The 17,506-nt window shown below is 46.9% G+C and overlaps 1 long non-coding RNA gene across 1 annotated transcript in view; it reads left to right on the top strand.

The window, feature by feature from the left end:
- Positions 1-228: 228 nt before the first annotated feature.
- LOC141082508 (uncharacterized) overlaps positions 229-17,506 on the top strand; it is a 237,723-nt gene continuing 220,445 nt past the window's right edge. The window contains exon 1 of the long non-coding RNA XR_012230520.1: positions 229-1,058. This is a non-coding gene — a long non-coding RNA (uncharacterized lncRNA). The remainder of the gene's footprint in view (positions 1,059-17,506) is intronic.

Raw genomic sequence — 17,506 nt, forward strand, 5'->3', positions numbered from 1 at the left:
GAGTATGAGCCATAAGGTGCCATATGTGTTTCATGTGATAGTGTGAGAAGTGATTTATTCTTTTTTAACTTTTTTTTTACCGTAGTCCAAACGCTAGACAGGAAGTAACGTTCTCCCATCCAGATCACAAGCCACTGTGACACTGACAGTAAGTACTACAGAGGCAGTTTTGTGCTAACCCGGCCTCTGTAGTCTGTGTGACGTCACTGCAGCATGTGACCGGCTTGGAGAACCCCCTAGTTCCTATCTAGCGTGTGGCTGCAGACTCCCTTCACTCAGCTGCCGGCGGCTCACGCAGTGCCGCCTTACCGCTGGCGGCTCCAACGCCACCACCGGAGCCCCCCATGCCACCGCCGGAGGCTCCACTTCAATGCTGGTGGCTCCCGCACCACCGCCGGTGGCTCCCCCTCCACCGCCAGCGGCTCCTCCACTGCCGTAGCCCCCGCCTCACGGCGGCTAAGCTCACGCAGTGCCGCCTTACCGCTGGCGGCTCCCACGCCACCGCCCCCCATGCCACCGCCGGAGCCCCCCATGCCACCGCCGGAGGCCCCGCTTCAATGCTGGTGGCTACTGCACCACTGCCGGCGGCTCCTCCTCCACCGCCGCTGGCTCCTTCTCCCCCACCAGCGGCTCCACTCTCCACCTCTTAGGCCCCTTTTCACAGCTGGTGGCTCCCAATTCACCGCCGGCGGCTACCGCTACCCCGCCGGCGGCTAGTGCTCCACCGCCAGAGGACCCATTTCACCGCCGGCGGCTCCCGCTACCCCGCCGGCGGCGAGCGCTCCACCGCCAGAAGACCCATTTCACCGCTGGCGTCTCCCGCTCCCCGCCGGCGGCTCCCAGTTCACCACCGGCGGCCACCGCTACCCCGCCGGCGGCTAGCGTTCCACCGCCATAGGACCCATTTCACCGCTGGCGGCTCCCGCTTCCCGCCAGAGCTCGCATTTCACTGCCGGCGGCTACCGCTACCCCGCCGGCGGCTACCGCTCCTGCTCCACCGCGGAAGGCCCGCTTCACCTCTGGAGGTCCCGATGGTCCCGATTCACCGCATCAAACAGGTACATTGCAACCATAAGACGCACCCCTCATTTTCCTCCTGATATTGGGGGGAAAAAGTGCATCTTATGGTCAGAAAAATATGGTATTTTTCACAAACACTGTGTCACGATCAATTTTTGGATCTGTGTCAGATATAGGATTCTCATATATAAACTTTTTTCCTTTCAGGCCTTTGGGGGTTAACATCAGTTTTTCCCCCTGGTGGCCGCTGGTGTAATTATATGGCTGGTCAATTTGCTGATGCAGGTGGTGATCACTCCCACCTTCCTTTAAAAGGTCACCTGATGCTTGAGCTAACTGTTGGTGATACACTTCCTCTTTGGAGACCAACTGTGATGGAGTCAGGAGCTGGCTGAGTGCAGTAGTGCTTCAGCTTAATGCTGTGGTCTGGTGCCTAAATCTGCTGTGCGGTACATTGCAGCAGAGAAAGCTAAGTTTAGTTTGTCTTACCTTGTTTGTTATATTTTTCCCTTGGTGTTGTATTAGTGCAGTGGTGGGACCAGTGTCCGCACTTGCCAATTCCCTATTGAGGGATAGGTGCAGGGCAAGTGAGGGCTAAGGTATCTTGCTTGGCAACGGTTTGAAAGAAGCCATATAAAGACGTCAGGATAGACCAGGGCACAGCCTCAGGAGAGTGCAGGAGGTGTTCATTTCCCCGCTGCCTATCGCAGGGCTCACCGTTGTAATGGTGTTCCCTTGTTTGTTTGTCGTTTAGTGACCGACCGCTTGCTGGGTCGTGCCACACAGGGCCAGTCACTTCGTGACACACTGCCTCCCTTTTTATTAAGTATAAAATTTAATAGTTCTGTTACTTCTGTCCTGTAAACTACACCTCGAAGTGATAGCTACCGTTTAACGTGTCTATCGACAGAAACAGATTAGTGGTGGCAGTGGGTAGTCTTGGGTTATCTGAGAGTTAGCTGTGATCATACTGGGGTGTATACACATATTCTCTGTGTTGGAACCCGGAGGTGTATGTGCCATACGTTCAGGCTGTGTGCCCACGTTGCATTTTTTAAGCGTTTTTGATGCGTTTTTCAGGGTCAAACTGCATCAAAAACGCTTAAAATAAGCATCCCATTCAGTTCAATGCATCTTGGCCTTTTAGTGCCAATGGATGCATTTTTACCGCTAAGCGTTTTAGCGGTAAAAAACGCAGCATGTTCATTAATTTCCACTTAAGTCCGCGTTTTTAGCTATTTCCTATAGTCCAGAAGATGCGCGGAAAAAACGCATCAAAAACGCGCGTTTTTGCACAAAAATCGCTGCAAAAACGCCCTTTTTTCCACGCGTTTTCTGGGAAGGAGGTCCGGTATTTTGTCAGTTTTAAAATGCTAATGTGGTCACATAGCCTCATGGTTAATTTTCTGATAGCCGGCCTAGTGGTGCGAACAGGCTGCGGCCTTCTTCGTTGATAGTCGGCCAATTGTGTTATTGTCCAGACTATAGGGAGCAGCAGAAAGCTGTTCGCTCCAAAGATCACAGCAGGTGGTACTCGTGTCCTCGTGGAATGTGATATCAGGGATTTGTAGGATTAAGAAAGTCCTGATAAATATCGGATCCCTGACACTGCGATTTGCAAAAAAAAATGTTAAGAATTCACCGAATTTGAACTTCAAAAGATTTGATCAATTCTAGTCTCATGTACCAGTTTTTAATATGTACACTATAGAGAAGCTAAATTATAAGCTCAAATTAAAGAGGTTGTCATCTACTCTAGCTTACTTATTGGTTTTGTCATGAATGTGTAAGGATAATGTCCCTATTGAACTACATACTGTATCTGGTTTCTGACAATGTTTATCTTGTCTTATGCCACTCTTCTGCCAATTTTTACCCAGTCTCTTTCTTATGATGGAGTCACGAGCACTGACCTTAACTTAGGAAAGCGAGGCCTGCAATTTTTGGATGTGTTTGTGGGGTGTTTTGTGACCTCTTGCATAAGTTGTGGCTTTGCTCTTGAGGTAATTTTGGCAGGCCAGCCACTCCTGGGAATTCTTTGGATCACGGCACGATGTCCAGCTTTTGAGCTTCTTTTGGTCTACTTCACTTTGTGAGGCAGGTCTTATTTAACTGATTTCCTAATTGAGAACCATTTTGGCAGTAATCAGGGCTGGATGTGACTAGGGAATTTGAATTCACCTTACCAAAGATGGGAAAAACCACAGTTAATTTATGTTTTAATGGGGAAAGGACAATCACTTTTTCTCACAGCGCCCTAGGGTTTGGATTTTTGTTTCCCTTTATAATGAAGACCTTAATTTACAAACTGCATTTTGTATTTGCTTCTCTTATATTTGTCTAATATTTATATTTGTTTGGTGATCTGAAACATTTAAATGTGCAAAAGAATAGGAAATCAGGAAGGGAAAACAGTTTTTCGCACAACTGCATATTTATGTATCATATCATCGAGGTTAAGTATATCGGTGACAAATCACTCCATCTTGGACTTATTGGCAGTAGACGCCATCTTGTTGCCTTTCTACATACCCTGAAACAATGGCCTTACTGACACTCTGATTTAGATTTCAATATAAAAGCGCTTGTAACAGGTCCCGTTTCACACTGTACTAAATTAACGGGCATATATTATCCCGAACCATACGACCAATGCAATGGCCTCACTGATACAATGTAACAAAAATATCTCACCCAGCGCGTGACGTCCAAGCCGTGCTCCTTTACCCCGACGCGCGTTTCGTCATACTGCAGCCTCCAGTTTCCTAGCGGATTCTTTAGATTCTCCACTTGTTTTGGGGCTGGTCCCCTTACTGCGACCTGGTCCCTCCACCTCGTGAGGCCAGTTGGATACAGGCCCCACGGATGGATTCTCAATATCTGTGCCCCTGAGACCTCTTCCTCCTCTCCACTACTGGAGCCCTTCTTTCTCTCTTGCTTCTCTTTTTGTAGTCTGGGAACAAACTGCACTCAGCTTTAGCTCTCCTTCTAGACTATCCCTCTAGTCTAATAGCTCTCTGCTTACCACACTATGACTCCTCCCCCTCTAACTTCCTCCACCCACATCCTCTACCTAGTCCCTCCCAGGTCCTGAGAGGTCTGGTGTTGGATGTAAGTGTGTGACTCCTGACAATGCCCCCTCCTTACCCGAGAGCAGAGTACTACACCTCTGAATGAAGTGCAGTACCCTGTGGCGACTGAGACCGCAGGGGCACCACACATTTAGTTTGTCATTAGTAAAGATGAGCAAACTCAAACAGTTTGGGGTCCGTACCAAACACCTGATGTTCAGGTTGAAACCTTAAAAACTGACTTCTCCAGGAAGTCCATGTTACTGTTTGGGTTCGCAACCCAAACATCGGGTGTTTAGAAATGCTGTCATGTGCTTGACAACGTGAGAAACTCCGGCTGCTCTGATCGGAGGTAAGATTACTACCACCAATCACAGTGCTGCAGCTCCCATGCTGTCAGATGAAAGCGTGAGCCAGCAGCTGTGATCAGCAGGAAAAAGTTTACCTCCGGACCCAGGCATCAGCTGATGGGAATACTTGTTCCATCAGCCTATGCCTGCTGTCGCTGATAGCAACGAGAGAAGGCAACCGCTTTTTGGAGTTTTCATCAGCCGGCATCTGCGCAAAAAATGAAGAAACTGGCATGGGATTACTTTTATGTTTGGTAACCAGCATTGCAAAATTGACAGCTGCTGGCTGCAACATTCAGCTGTTAGCTTTATCATGGCTGGTTATCAAGAATACAGGGGTCCCCATGCACTGTTTTTAAATTATTTTAATAAATAATAAAAAAAGTGTGGGTTCCCCATTTTTGACAAGCAACCAAGTTAAAGCAGACAGCTGGGGTCTGATATTCTCAGGCTGGAAAGTGGCCATGGATATTGGCCTCCCCAGCTTAAAAATAGCAGCCTGCAGTCGCCCCAGAAAAGGCACATCTATCACATTTGCCAATGCTGGTGCTTTGCCCGGCTCTTCCCACTTACCCTTTGGCGGTAGCAAGTGGGGATAATATTTGTGGGGTTGATATCAGCTATATTATGGCTACTGACATCAAGCCCACAAGTTGCTAATGGAGAATAACATTCTTCATTTTGTACAGACGAATATTGTGTGTATTTTTGACCAGTACGGTAAACATTATGCCACGCATCACTCAGGTTAGTTACATCTAAAATGGGTGCAAGTAACTTGACATTTGTCCTCTGTGGAATGTCTCCCACAGCTTTACACTGTCGCTTTGAGGACTTCCTTCCCTGTTATAATAATTATGTTTCCAACCCCAATAACTTAATACTAAAGATTCAAGAAAAAAAATCTTTTTAGCCCAGCTGGGCTGTAATTTAGTTTGCCTAACTTATTCCTCTCATTTTTCACTTAACTTGTTTATGAATTAACAATAATATTCTCATTTTACCCTGAACCACCAGAATACCCACACCTCATCTACACATAGCTTGTTCATCCTAGAAATTTTTTATTTCTGTTCAGTGCAATAATTTAATTCGGTAACTTTGGGTGCAGAGGCTAGTTGATTTGAGGAGCACATCATCAGATGGTTTTCTGGAAGGCAAAGAACCCATCACCGGACCACTGGAGCCAATCACAGATGGCAGCAGTCCTGCTGCTTGTGGAACTGTCACATCGCCTCTGGTTTAGAGTGGCTAGCACTTGATACAGGAGGTGCAAATACAGTAGGTGTCAATTAGTTTTGCAGTCCCCTGGGGAACTTTTATTTTGGCCCAACTACTCCTTTAAATATTTGGGAGGAATTTTTCATTTTTATCAAGACTTGGCTGCATGTACTTCTGTATAAGTGTTGAATCCTGTGACTATTTACAGATGAGCTTAAAATGTCAGATTCAATTTAAATGGGCTTTTCAGCTTGGTATTGCTTTCTCCGCACAAGACAAACATTTTTTCATCAAGTTCATCACTGCCTGCAAGGAACTCGATATCAAACTGGTTACAATACTTGACTGGAAACCCATCAAATTGTTGTCTCCTTGGGAACAAGTTACCTCTCCAAAAGTTCAAAAATCAGATACTGTTTGCAAAGAATGTCAGCGGAGTAAAGATGGACTGACTAAGCTCCTGAATTCCAAATATTGTTTCTTTAGGAAACCTTTAACTTTTTTTCTTTCTTTTGCATGACATTTAGTTTGATATACTAAAGCTGTAGTTATCTCCTGAAAATTAAATTATATCATTGCTTCATTTACCGAATGACTATATACGTACCTTGTACTATCCCTTATTCCCCACTGCAAAGTGAAGCCTGGCTAGATGAACTAACAGTATAATGTTTCCATTGCTTAATCCAAATCCTTATTCTCTCTCTCTTCTCCATCATAACCATTCATGATGTAAATCAGCTTAAGCACTACAGTAAAACATAGTCAAAACCTTCAATATTTTAAAGAGAATGTATCATCAGGAACTCATGTCTGTAAACATATTTTTAAGAGATGTTCATCATATTTTTATGAGATTTAATTTTCTATGTCACTATCAACATTAAAAGCAACCTGGAATCTTGCCATTTTTCCTCTGAACACTGAGCTTTACATTAAGCTGCCATTTCCTGTTTTGTACAGATCACTGATCAGTAGTTCTCTTATTATCATCATAGGCCGGAGAGCAATATAATGAAAATATCTTTAGGTCATAATTTTAGTGACTAGTGCCAGGCGGCTGCTGCCAAGGCTAATAAAATAATGGGATGCATTTAAAGATGCTCATAGCGAGAACATAGTTTTGCCTCTATTCAAATCACTAGATTTCTATATACAATTGTGGTCTCCAGAGTCTAAGATGGACAAATCTGAACTAGAGCAGGTGCAGAGAAGTGCTACCAAGGCTATAAAGGGAATAGGTGGACTATAATACCAAGACATGTTATTAAACTTTTGAATTATCCAGTTTGAAAAAAACAGAGGCATAGGGGCAATGTTATCACTAGAGTTGAGTGACCTTGGTCGGATCGGGTTTCGTGAAACCCGACTGAAACAAAATTTGAGTCGGATGAAACTGGTCTGACTAGGGCAAAAAAAGTCGGAGTTTCGTCCGAAACCCGACCCCAATGCAAGTCAATGGGGAATAAAAGTCGGCATTGAGTGGATGAATGTCATCCGCTCAATGCCGACTTTTCGCCCCCATTGACTTGCATTGGGGTCGGGTTTCGGACGAAGCTCCGACTTTTTTTGCCCTAGTCAGACCAGTTTCATCCGACTCAAATTTTGTTTCAGTCGGATTTCACGAAACCCGATCCGACCAAAGTCGCTCAACTCTAGTTATCACAATTAGAGATGAACAAATTTGTTTGGATTCGGTTCCGAATACGATCTGAACTGAATATTGTTTTTGCAATATTCGTCGAACACAGCCGAATGTCATTTGAGTCAAAGGGAATAGAAACTACCGAATATGTTTGGAACTGATCATAAGACATACAATTGGCACAAATATTGTTCGAAAATGGCTCGAATATGTCAAAATCAGATTCGGGGACAAAATCCCAACAAATTCTCTCATCTCTAATCACTATGTACAAACATAAGAGGAGAAAGTACAGAGATCTTTCTAATGACCTGTTTACACTTAGTCCTGGGACGGGACAAGGGGGCATCCTCTACGTCTAGAAGAAAGAAGGTTTAATCATAATCGCTGATGTAGATTCTTTACTGTAAGAGCAGTGAGACTATAGAACTCTCTGCCACTTGACTTTGTAGTGGTTGATTCACCTCTAAAATTCAAGAGGGGCCTGGACGCCTTTCTTGACAAATATAATATTACAGGTTATAAACACTAGTCTAATAGCTCCATATTAAGGGAAAAAATAATATATAACATGACAATTAGTGTATGCCTCATGGGGTTTTTGCCTTCCCCTGGATCAATATGTTAGGCTATAGGTTGAACTTGAAGGACTTAAGCCTACCTTCAACCTTAAAAACAATAAAATATTTGTTGGTCATAGGTCCCTTCTTACCCAAAGCACAACGGCCACAGCATATGACTTATTTTTCAGAATGCTATGGTGCATTTGCTAGTACAAGACATATCTGGAGATGCTGTAAAACTTTGCCTAGCTCCTATGACTGCTCCTATAATCTTATACAGAAAATAGAATAAAAAAACCTAAAATCAGACATTTATAAAATATAAGAAATAAAGAATATTTTCAGTATCTTGTGACAATGTATTAAAAGAAATATATTGGTGACACATTCCACTTTGGAAAATTGTTTCTATATTCTGCTATTATAAGATTATTGAAAACCTATGGCCATGAACCCACAACCCCAGATTTCTCCAGACTTAATTATTATAAATGGTTCCACGAATACATTCCAAAAAAGTGAAAGTTTTAGGGAGTCTCTATTGCATTCTCCAAGAACACCGGCTTTGAAATTTTATCTTCTGATGAAGAAATGCTGAAAAGTTCCTTTTGTTCAAAGGAATGTTTGAGGACACATTGACTGCTCTGGCAAATTTATATGTTCCTAATATAAACTAGCCAACTGGCTTCAACCTACGCTTGTGACACTCTATATTTTAGGAAGAAAGACTGATACTAGGAGGTGAATTTTAATGTTGTATTTGAACTCTTAATAGACATCTCTTCAAGGAGAACTTTTGTACCAAATTCCCCAACAACATAAAAAAGGTCATAGTATTCCTCTCTCTTATAGACTCCTGGAGATCTTTATATTCAGACAAAAAAACCACACATTACTATACTCCACACAATTCCTATCACAGATTGGGCTACATATTTTTCACTCGAGCTTAGATCTCGCACACAGAAAAAAAACTATCTGACAAGTACAACCTCCAACCCTTAAACAAGCTTTGCAGAGTCAGTGTCTTGCGTCAGTGCCAAGTAGTGGCATCGCTTGTGCGATGCCGTGCGCATTGTGGGTCCAGTCAGTCTCTTACCCCAGCGTTTAAGGGGCTGAGCCTAGAGACCTCACTGGCGCCATATCTGCTGTGCCCTGTGGCAGTTAACAAGGAACAGCGTCCTTTTACGTTGTTGCTGCAGCTCTGTGGTGCAACAGAGTTCGCCGCTGTTCACACCTATGACATTTAACCCGCGTGTTTTTTGGTGCTTACCCGCCATCACTTAGCAGAAGGTTCCATCTCTGCACGGTGGACCCCGGGTTGTGAACGCACCTCATTATTATATTTTATTTGGTGGGTTCCGCCAACCCTAACACTAAACTAGCGCCAGGGTCTAGCTAGTGATGTCGGCCAAACTGCAGCTTCTGCGGAGTGTCCAGCAGCTGGAGAGCAGGCTGTCCACTTTAGAGCGAGCAGCTTCAGCTGTGGATTCACCCGCAGTAGTGACGTAGGTGGCCAGTGAAGCCTCTTCCAGGGTTTCTGGCTGTGCACCCTGTTCCATTTTTATCTCATCTCCCACTTCCTGATAAGTTCTCTGGGGTTAGCAGGGCTTGCAGAGGATTTATGAACCAGTGCTCGATTCAGTTAGAGTTACTGGGCTCACGGTTCTCATCCAAGCGGGCCAAAGTGGGATTTGTGATTTCACTTTTAACGGACAGGGCGTTGGAGTGGGCTACGCCGTTGAGGGTATGAAAGGACCTAGTGGTTTGGAGCTCCGCACCCTTTTTGTGCACTCTGAAACAGGTCTTACTGGGAACACAGGTCACCCATGACACTCCAACTTCTGGCTCTTACACAGGACTCCTTATCAACCAGTTAGTTTGCCATTAGGTTTCGGACCATAGCCTCCAAACTGGAATTGTCAGACAAGGTCTTAATTCTATTTTTTTGGAGAGGACTGCCTGACCATGTTAAGGATGCTTTGGCCACGAAGGAGCCTCCCCGAGGAAGGATCTACCCCCTTTTTCTCCCAGAGATGGAGGCTATGTCCCAGTATTTTAAAGAGAATCTGGTGAGGGAGTTTATCAGGAAGTCAGTGTCTCCAGCAGGGGCTGGGTTCTGAGTGGGGAATTACATCCGTGTTTAGACTACCAGGGTCTCAAAGCCATTACTGTAAAAAGTAAATATCCCATACCCCTCATCTTGGAACTCTTTGATAGGCTTCGAGGAGTGAGGATATTTACTAAACTGGATCTGCGGGGCAGGTATAATCTTATACGCATTCGCAAAGGGGACGAATGGAAGACTGTGTTTAATACAAGGGATGGTCACTATGAATATCTGGTGATGCCATTCGATCTTTGTAATGCCCCGGCTGTCTTCCAAGACTTTGTCAATGACATCTTTCAGGAGATGTTGAGCACCTCGGTCGTCAGTTATCTGGATGATATCCTCATCTCTTCACCAGATATAGATACCCAACAGAAAGATGTCTGCAAGGTTTTCGACCTCTTGCGTGCCAACTCCCTTTACGTGAAGTTAAAGAAATGTGTGTTTGAGCTGGAGTCCTTGTCTTTCCTTGGCTATATTATCTCAGCCAAAGGCTTGGCTATGGATCCAGCCAAACTGAAGTCTGTGATGAACTGGCAAGAACCTCATTCCCTTAAAGCAGTGCAGCGCTTCATGGGGTTCATCAACTATTATCGCCAGTTCATCCCTCACTTCTCAACCTTGGTGGCTCCTTTGGTTGCTTTTTCCAAAAAAGGAATGAAGTTGTCATCAGAAGAGGTCTCTAAAGCTTTCACGTCTGTGAAGTCACACTTCGCCAGAGCTCCTGTGTTACATCACCCTGATGTAGATAAACTATTCATTCTGAAGGTGGATGCCTCATCCATTGGTGCAGGAGCAGTCCTTTACCAAAAGGATGCTCAAGGTTGGAAACATCCGTGTTTCTTTTACTCTAAGACCTTCACACCGGTGGAAAGGAACTACTCCATTGGGGACAGGGAGTTACTTGCCATGAAGTTGGCATTTTCCGAGTGGAGAAATCTCTTGGAAGGGGCTCGGCACCCTTTCCATTTATACACTGACCACAAAAAACTTCTGTATTTACAAACGGCGTAGCACCTGAACTCTCGCCAGGCCAGATGGTCCTTATTCTTCTCCCGATTCCATTTCACCCTTCATTTCCTGTCCGGGGAGAAGAATCTTAGCATCGATGCTCTCTCCCGTTCCATTGTCTCATCTGAAGAGGGAGATGAGCCTCGGCTTATTGTCCCATTGGAGAGTCTGAGAACTGGTGGCACCTAATTTACAGCCGGAGGTTATCTCGCGGGGCCCACTCGTCCAGGGTGGGTGAACATTTCAGGGTCAAAAGGACATCTGAGCTCCTGGCGAGGTCGTATTGGTGGCCGGGAATGGCGCGCGATGTAAGGGACTATGTTCAGGCATGTCTCCTGTGCCAGAAATCGGCCTTCTTATCAGAGGCCTGCAGGTTTGTTGTACCCACTGCTGGTGGCAAATAGGCCCTGGCAGATGGTCGGGATGGACTTAATTGTGGGTTTGCCTAAATCCCGCAATAATAGGGTTATCTGGGTTGTCACCGACCATTTCTCCAAGATGGTACACTTAGTTCCTCTCCCGCGTGTACCATCGGCACGGGCCTTGGCTGTGCTTTTTATTAAGCACATCTTCCATTTGCACGGCATGCCAGACAAGATAGTCAGTGACCCGTGTCCTCAGTTAGCTTCTCGGTTCTGGAGAGAGTTTTGTCGGCTGCTCAGCATTGAGCTCAATCTTTCTTCAGCATACCATTCTGAGACGAACGGATTGGTGGAGAGGGCCAATCAGACTCTGGTCATGGACTTACGGCATTTTGTCTCGGCCAGGCAGGATGACTCGGCATCCTTATTTGCCCTTAATAATGCTGTTGCTGATTCTACGGGGCAGACACCTTTTCTCCTTAATTATGGTCAGCATCCGTGCGTTCCTGTGCCCATGCCCGTTTTGTCTACCGACTCCAGAGTGGAGGACTGGGCAGTGGAGACGTGTGACATATGGGACCACACTCAGGAGGCCATTCAAGTGTCTAAGGAGAGAGTGAGGGTCTTCACAGATGCACATCGTCGCCCCGCTCTGGTCTTCGCCCCTGGCTATTTAGTGTGGCTCTCGACCCGTAATATTAGGCTGCATATTGAGTCCACTAAATTTGCTCCACGCTACTTGTGTCCCTTCAAGGTCCTTAAGCAGGTGAATCCTGTGGTCTGTCGCTTGTCCCTTCCCCCTTCCACCACGCATTGGTATCACATACGCCTTTCACGTCTCCCTCCTGCAACCAATTTATTTGTCTCAGTTTTCTTAGTCATCTGCTGAGATGGCAGGTACGTCTTCGGACGATTTTGAGGTGAACGCAATTGTTGGTTCCAAGGTGGTACACGGTAAAAAAATTTATCCGGTTGACTGGAAGGTTCATGGGTCAGAGTATAGGACATGGAAGCCGATTGAGCATATTCGTGCTCCCCAACTTATTGCGGCCTTCAAGCGTGGCGATGCTCGCAGGGGAGGGGGCCCTAGGAGGAGGGGGAATGTTAGGCTCCAGGATTCTCCCTCTGCATAGGAGGAATCTCAAGCCCTGTCTACTCCTGCGGTCTCCCATCCAGTCTCAACCACAGTGGAGCCTGCTCAGCAGAGACATCAGTCTCAGCATCTTGCTCAGACTCGAGCTGTGCATTTGGTTGCTGCTGCCTCTCCAGGTTCAGCTATAGCAGCCAGCTTTAGACAGCGGCGAGCAGACGTTCCTGGGACTAAGTCCAGGATTTGCCATTCTGAGCATGCCCGTGAGATGACCACTCATTGGTGGTAGGCAGTCAGCTGCTCAGGTCCTCAAGCGAGTCTGGATTGGTTCACTAGCAAGGTCATGGCAGACTGGGATCTATAAAGGGCTCTCACAGCCGCATGGCCTTGCGCTAGTATAGACCATGTGGGGTGTGTGTTGTATGTTTGGCGCCCCAGAGGGTTCAGTCACCACAGAGGTACTGCACCTCCTCCTGAGGTGTGATATCCCACTCCCAAAGTAAGATGTAACACATGACCAGATGTTAGGTCTGGCGGAACGCACCAAATTATAAAATAATAGTAGGTGCGTTCGCCTCCCGGGGTCCACCGTGCAGAGGTGTTACGCTGCTGCTAAGCAATGGTGGACGCACAATATGGCGGTATAGCACACGCGGGTTGAACGTCACCCGGTGTGCACTGGGCGGGCTCTGTTATATCACAGAGTCGCCAAAGCACTAAACACAAATACTGAGCCTGTTCAAGCTCACAGAGCTCAGCGAGATGCACGCCCGGTATACGGTCACAGGACTCTGGCCCAAGACACAGGGTCAGCGTCCCGCTGACTCTATCTCTAGTTCCCTGTCCACACACGTAATATCAGAGGGAGGGGAATCTTAATGATTCATTCGCAGCTCCATGCATTGGTCATCATTCACACATGTAGCAACTAGAGTAGCAACTAGAGTCTGTACTAGCGCATCGCCAAGCGGTCATGCGAACCTTTTATAGCTGAGACCTTCCGGAAGCTTCCAGATCCCTGTGATGGACCAATCAGATCTGGAGAAGGACCTGTGCATGTGACTCCCGATCTCCAATGGGAGATCGTCCTGTGAGCATGCTCAGTGGAGCGATGGAAGGACTTAGCCTCAGGAGTGCCTTGCTGCTGAGCAGCCTGCATTGCTATTGCTGACCCAGAGGTGGCAGCAAATGCCAGACCCACAGAGCTAGTCTGGCCGCAGAGGAGCCTGCTCAGCAATCTCGTCGTTCCCGACGCTCTGCTCAAAGAATAATGGGAGACCGCAAAATGCAAGGCTCTGGATTCCTGCTGTGCAGTGGCAGGAACCTGATGCCTAACACCAGACTCCAGCACCTACATCCAGCACAGACACCTTAGAACAGCAGAGCACCCTTTATGGCAGCTGCTTTGGTTCATGAAGGGTGCTTGGTGGTGGGTGGAGCTTAGATTACACTAGAGTGGAAAGCTGACAGGAAGTTAAGTCAGTTCCCCACAGGAACTCTGCAGTCAGAATCCCCATAGAGGGGGAGGAAGACAATTCCCCTCCTGGGAAGGAGGGAAAGGATGTGTTGCAGCAGCCTCCTGTGAGCTGGAGCTGCAGGCAAGGAAAGATAAAGAAGGAAGGATCAGTTGTTCAGAAGGAAGATAGATAAGAATGGAACTGAGGAGGAGAGAGATTGGGGACTGGGGCTAGAGCAGAGCCCTTTCCTAAGTTTAATGCGCCAAGGCCGGGCGCCGGTATCCGAGGCTGTGTGTGATATTAATGATCCTACAGCAGAAACCGGAGGAATAGAAGTTGTGACCACTTTATTCCCACCTAAGTCTCGAAGACACAGCAGCAACGAGTGTGAGCCGGGACATGATTGTATAGAGTACCCGAAGCAGGCTACAGCTGCCTGTCATATGAGTGGAGTTATAAGTAACATCAAGAAGGAGGAACTTGAGTGTAATTCAGAACTACAAGTACTTCAGATTATCGCTAGAAAGGAGACGTTCAGAAAAGGCACATGAAGGGGAGTGCTGGAATGGTGTATTCCATCTGCCTGGGAGTTGACTGAGTCCCTGACCTGGAGGCTGTGGCACCAAAGCGGGCACCTGTCTGTGCCAGAAATCTGAGTAAAAGAATTGGAACTGCACTCAGCTATGTCATTGCCTCCTTCCTGCGCCAACCTACTCAGCACTGCTATATCTCTGTGCCTAACACTACACCATCTACCTCAACATCTACTACTACTGCCCTGGGACCACAGCTCTACCTGTGGAGAGCAATTACATCTCTGCTGCACCACACCATCGGTCCCAGAGGATCTGCACCGCAGCGTCGGCTTAACACCTTCATTGCAGAGTACCACAGGTGGCGTCACAAATTATCTACCTATAAACTTTATTCAGCTTCATTCCACCTATTTTACATGGACACCCAGGGCCACAGACTGGGTCTCCGCCACTGTGACACATCCCTCTAAGACAACGGCCTGCTACCGAGTAACCCCACACCTGCCCTGGGGTGCTCCATTTGCACGTATGATTGTCTCTGGTGACTGACCCATTATGAAACCCCTACCCTTGGTATACATGAGTTGTTCAGTGCAGACATTTAACCCACGTGTTTTTCAATGCTCACCTGCCATCTTGTTCCACCATCACTTAGCAGCAGGTTCCATCTCTGCACAGTGGACCCCAGGTTGTGAACACATCTCATTATTATATTTTTTTCGGTGCATTCCGCCAACCTATCATTGTCTTTGGTGCATCTTTGAGCTTCCCTTGTTGCGATGTGCTTGATGTGCTGATGAGAATCGATCGTGGTTCCTCCTTGGTTCTTTTCCCTGTGTTTGTTGGTAAACTCCGTTTTTCTCCACCACACCATTTGATTGTTTATTCGGTATTATTATTAAGAAATCATATGTACAACACTTACTGAATAATTACATAACCTCGATATATATATATATATATAGTGAGGTAGCGCTGTCATTCAAGTAGGGGATGCTCGCTAGGCAGCGAATAAATCAGATCCGGCACAGGTTTCCATAAAGCATAACACAGTCCATGCGGTTTATTCCTCCTTCATAAATCCATAGAAGCAACATAAACAGCATTACAGCATAGCGTCCATTATAGCTTCACTCTGGTTAAGCCTGTGGTCACACAGGTTACTCATTGTCCATACTCAGGCTCTTCAGCCTCATCATTATCTCACCCATGTCAGGGTTTCCCCACACTGCAGACATCCACTCTCTTCTCTGGGACACTCTGACGCTGGCAGCCATGACACACAGCCACTCCACAAGCTGTTAGCCAGGAGATGCTTCTCCTAGCGGGACCTTCCACTGGACCAACCGGGTCCCAGCATTCACCCCATGTGACCTATTCTGGCCATATTATATGGTCCATAGCCACGCTCACCGGGTCACATGAGCATGACCTCATCACATGTCCTTCAGACATTTCCACACTTTTTTACAATAGTGCTTTAAACAGACCCCCTGGGTGGGTTTGTAGGTAACCAGGACCTCCCAACGCTCTAGTTACCTGGAGACTTCTCCCTAATACGTAGAACGACACCTCAGCAGTGTCACTGCTGGTCAATACACGCATCAGTCTCCATCTCAAGGCCACCCACCTTGAGATACATAATGGTCCTTCATGGATCTGCCATTCATCCTTTCTCCTAGGACATCCGCACAGAGCCCCCTAGCGGACACAGTGGTCATTACACCACATACCTTCCCCCTATGTTCAAACCTGTGGGGTTGAACACACAGCATAACCCCTGTCTCTCGAGATCGGGCACTCACTACACCTTGCCCCCCAGGTCGAGAGAACCGTGTCCATTTGTCATATGGCCTCACTTCTACGTTAGGCCTCCCCTGCTCCCAGCGGTCATAATACCGGTCATTGTCTTTGATCCTCCAGTCCCGGTTTGTCTGCGTCATCACACACTGTTTAGTCACCATACTCTTATAGTGCGCTTCGTCACCTGACCTTTCTCTCACTGACCGGCTCTCCCGGTTGGTATAGTCATCAGTCTTAATCGGGCCTACTGTCTGGCCTAAGTCTGACCCATTCAGCGTCTCACAGGAACTACGGTCTTTCAACGTCATCCTGCCAGTCGAACTACCCCTTGCTGACACTCTTCGGCCATCTGTCATGTCACTTCTTGGAGGAACCATTCGGGTCCTTACATCTTGGGTTGGAGGCGGCCGCCACCTGGTATCCCGTATTTCTTTATTAATTTGCTGACGGTCCAGGCTCAACTGCTCAATTTCTTGCAGGTACTCCACTGGATACTCCACGAGCATCCAAAAGTCTCTCAGGCTTTCCACGGAGCCAACCACCATGATGGGAATCCTATCCACTTCACTGGATACCTGGTCTACATCATCAGGAAGGATCCTCACCCTCACCACACCGGAGATATTCACAAGGTCTTGCATTACCTTCCCGGATCTTCCAATGATTCTTCCAATCAGAGCTTTGGGTACCGGAACCACACCTTTCCGCAAACCCAGCCGATCCATAGCCTCCTTCGCTAACTCTAGGCGTCGAGCAGCCTTCACATTACTCCGCCTGACCAGCTGTTTGGCGTGGAGACATTGTAAATACATTTCTTTCAGGACTCGGTTTGATGTATCTTCTCTGGCTGATATTACCACCAACTGCCGAGTCTCAGGTGCCCAGTGCACCTCACATGCTTTGACCGCCTCTTTGAAAGCCTCCTGTACACCTTCCTCCGCACAGGCTTCTTGCATGTCTTCGGGTACCTCGATCATAGATTTGAAGGTCGTGGTCTTGCTCTCTTCCTGGACCGAAGGCTTTGCCTTTACCACGGACACTTTCTTCACTATAGTTGACCTTACCGGGAGACAGTCTTCTTCAGTTCTTAACTCACAAACTTTGCACGCTTTGATCTCTTCATGTCCCTTGGCCACGATGGACACTGGCAGTTCCGTCTTGTTGTCACTCACGCTCACCCGCAGTAAGTCCTTGTTCAACTTCTTCTCTCGCAGAAGACCTTTTACTACTCCACTAAGTTCTCTTCTTTAAGGTCCTTGTACACACT

Source organism: Dendrobates tinctorius, unplaced genomic scaffold (genome assembly GCF_039654945.1).
Source record: "Dendrobates tinctorius isolate UK_male_01 unplaced genomic scaffold, ASM3965494v1 ptg000018l, whole genome shotgun sequence".
In the NCBI taxonomy this organism is placed as follows: Eukaryota; Metazoa; Chordata; class Amphibia; order Anura; family Dendrobatidae; genus Dendrobates; species Dendrobates tinctorius.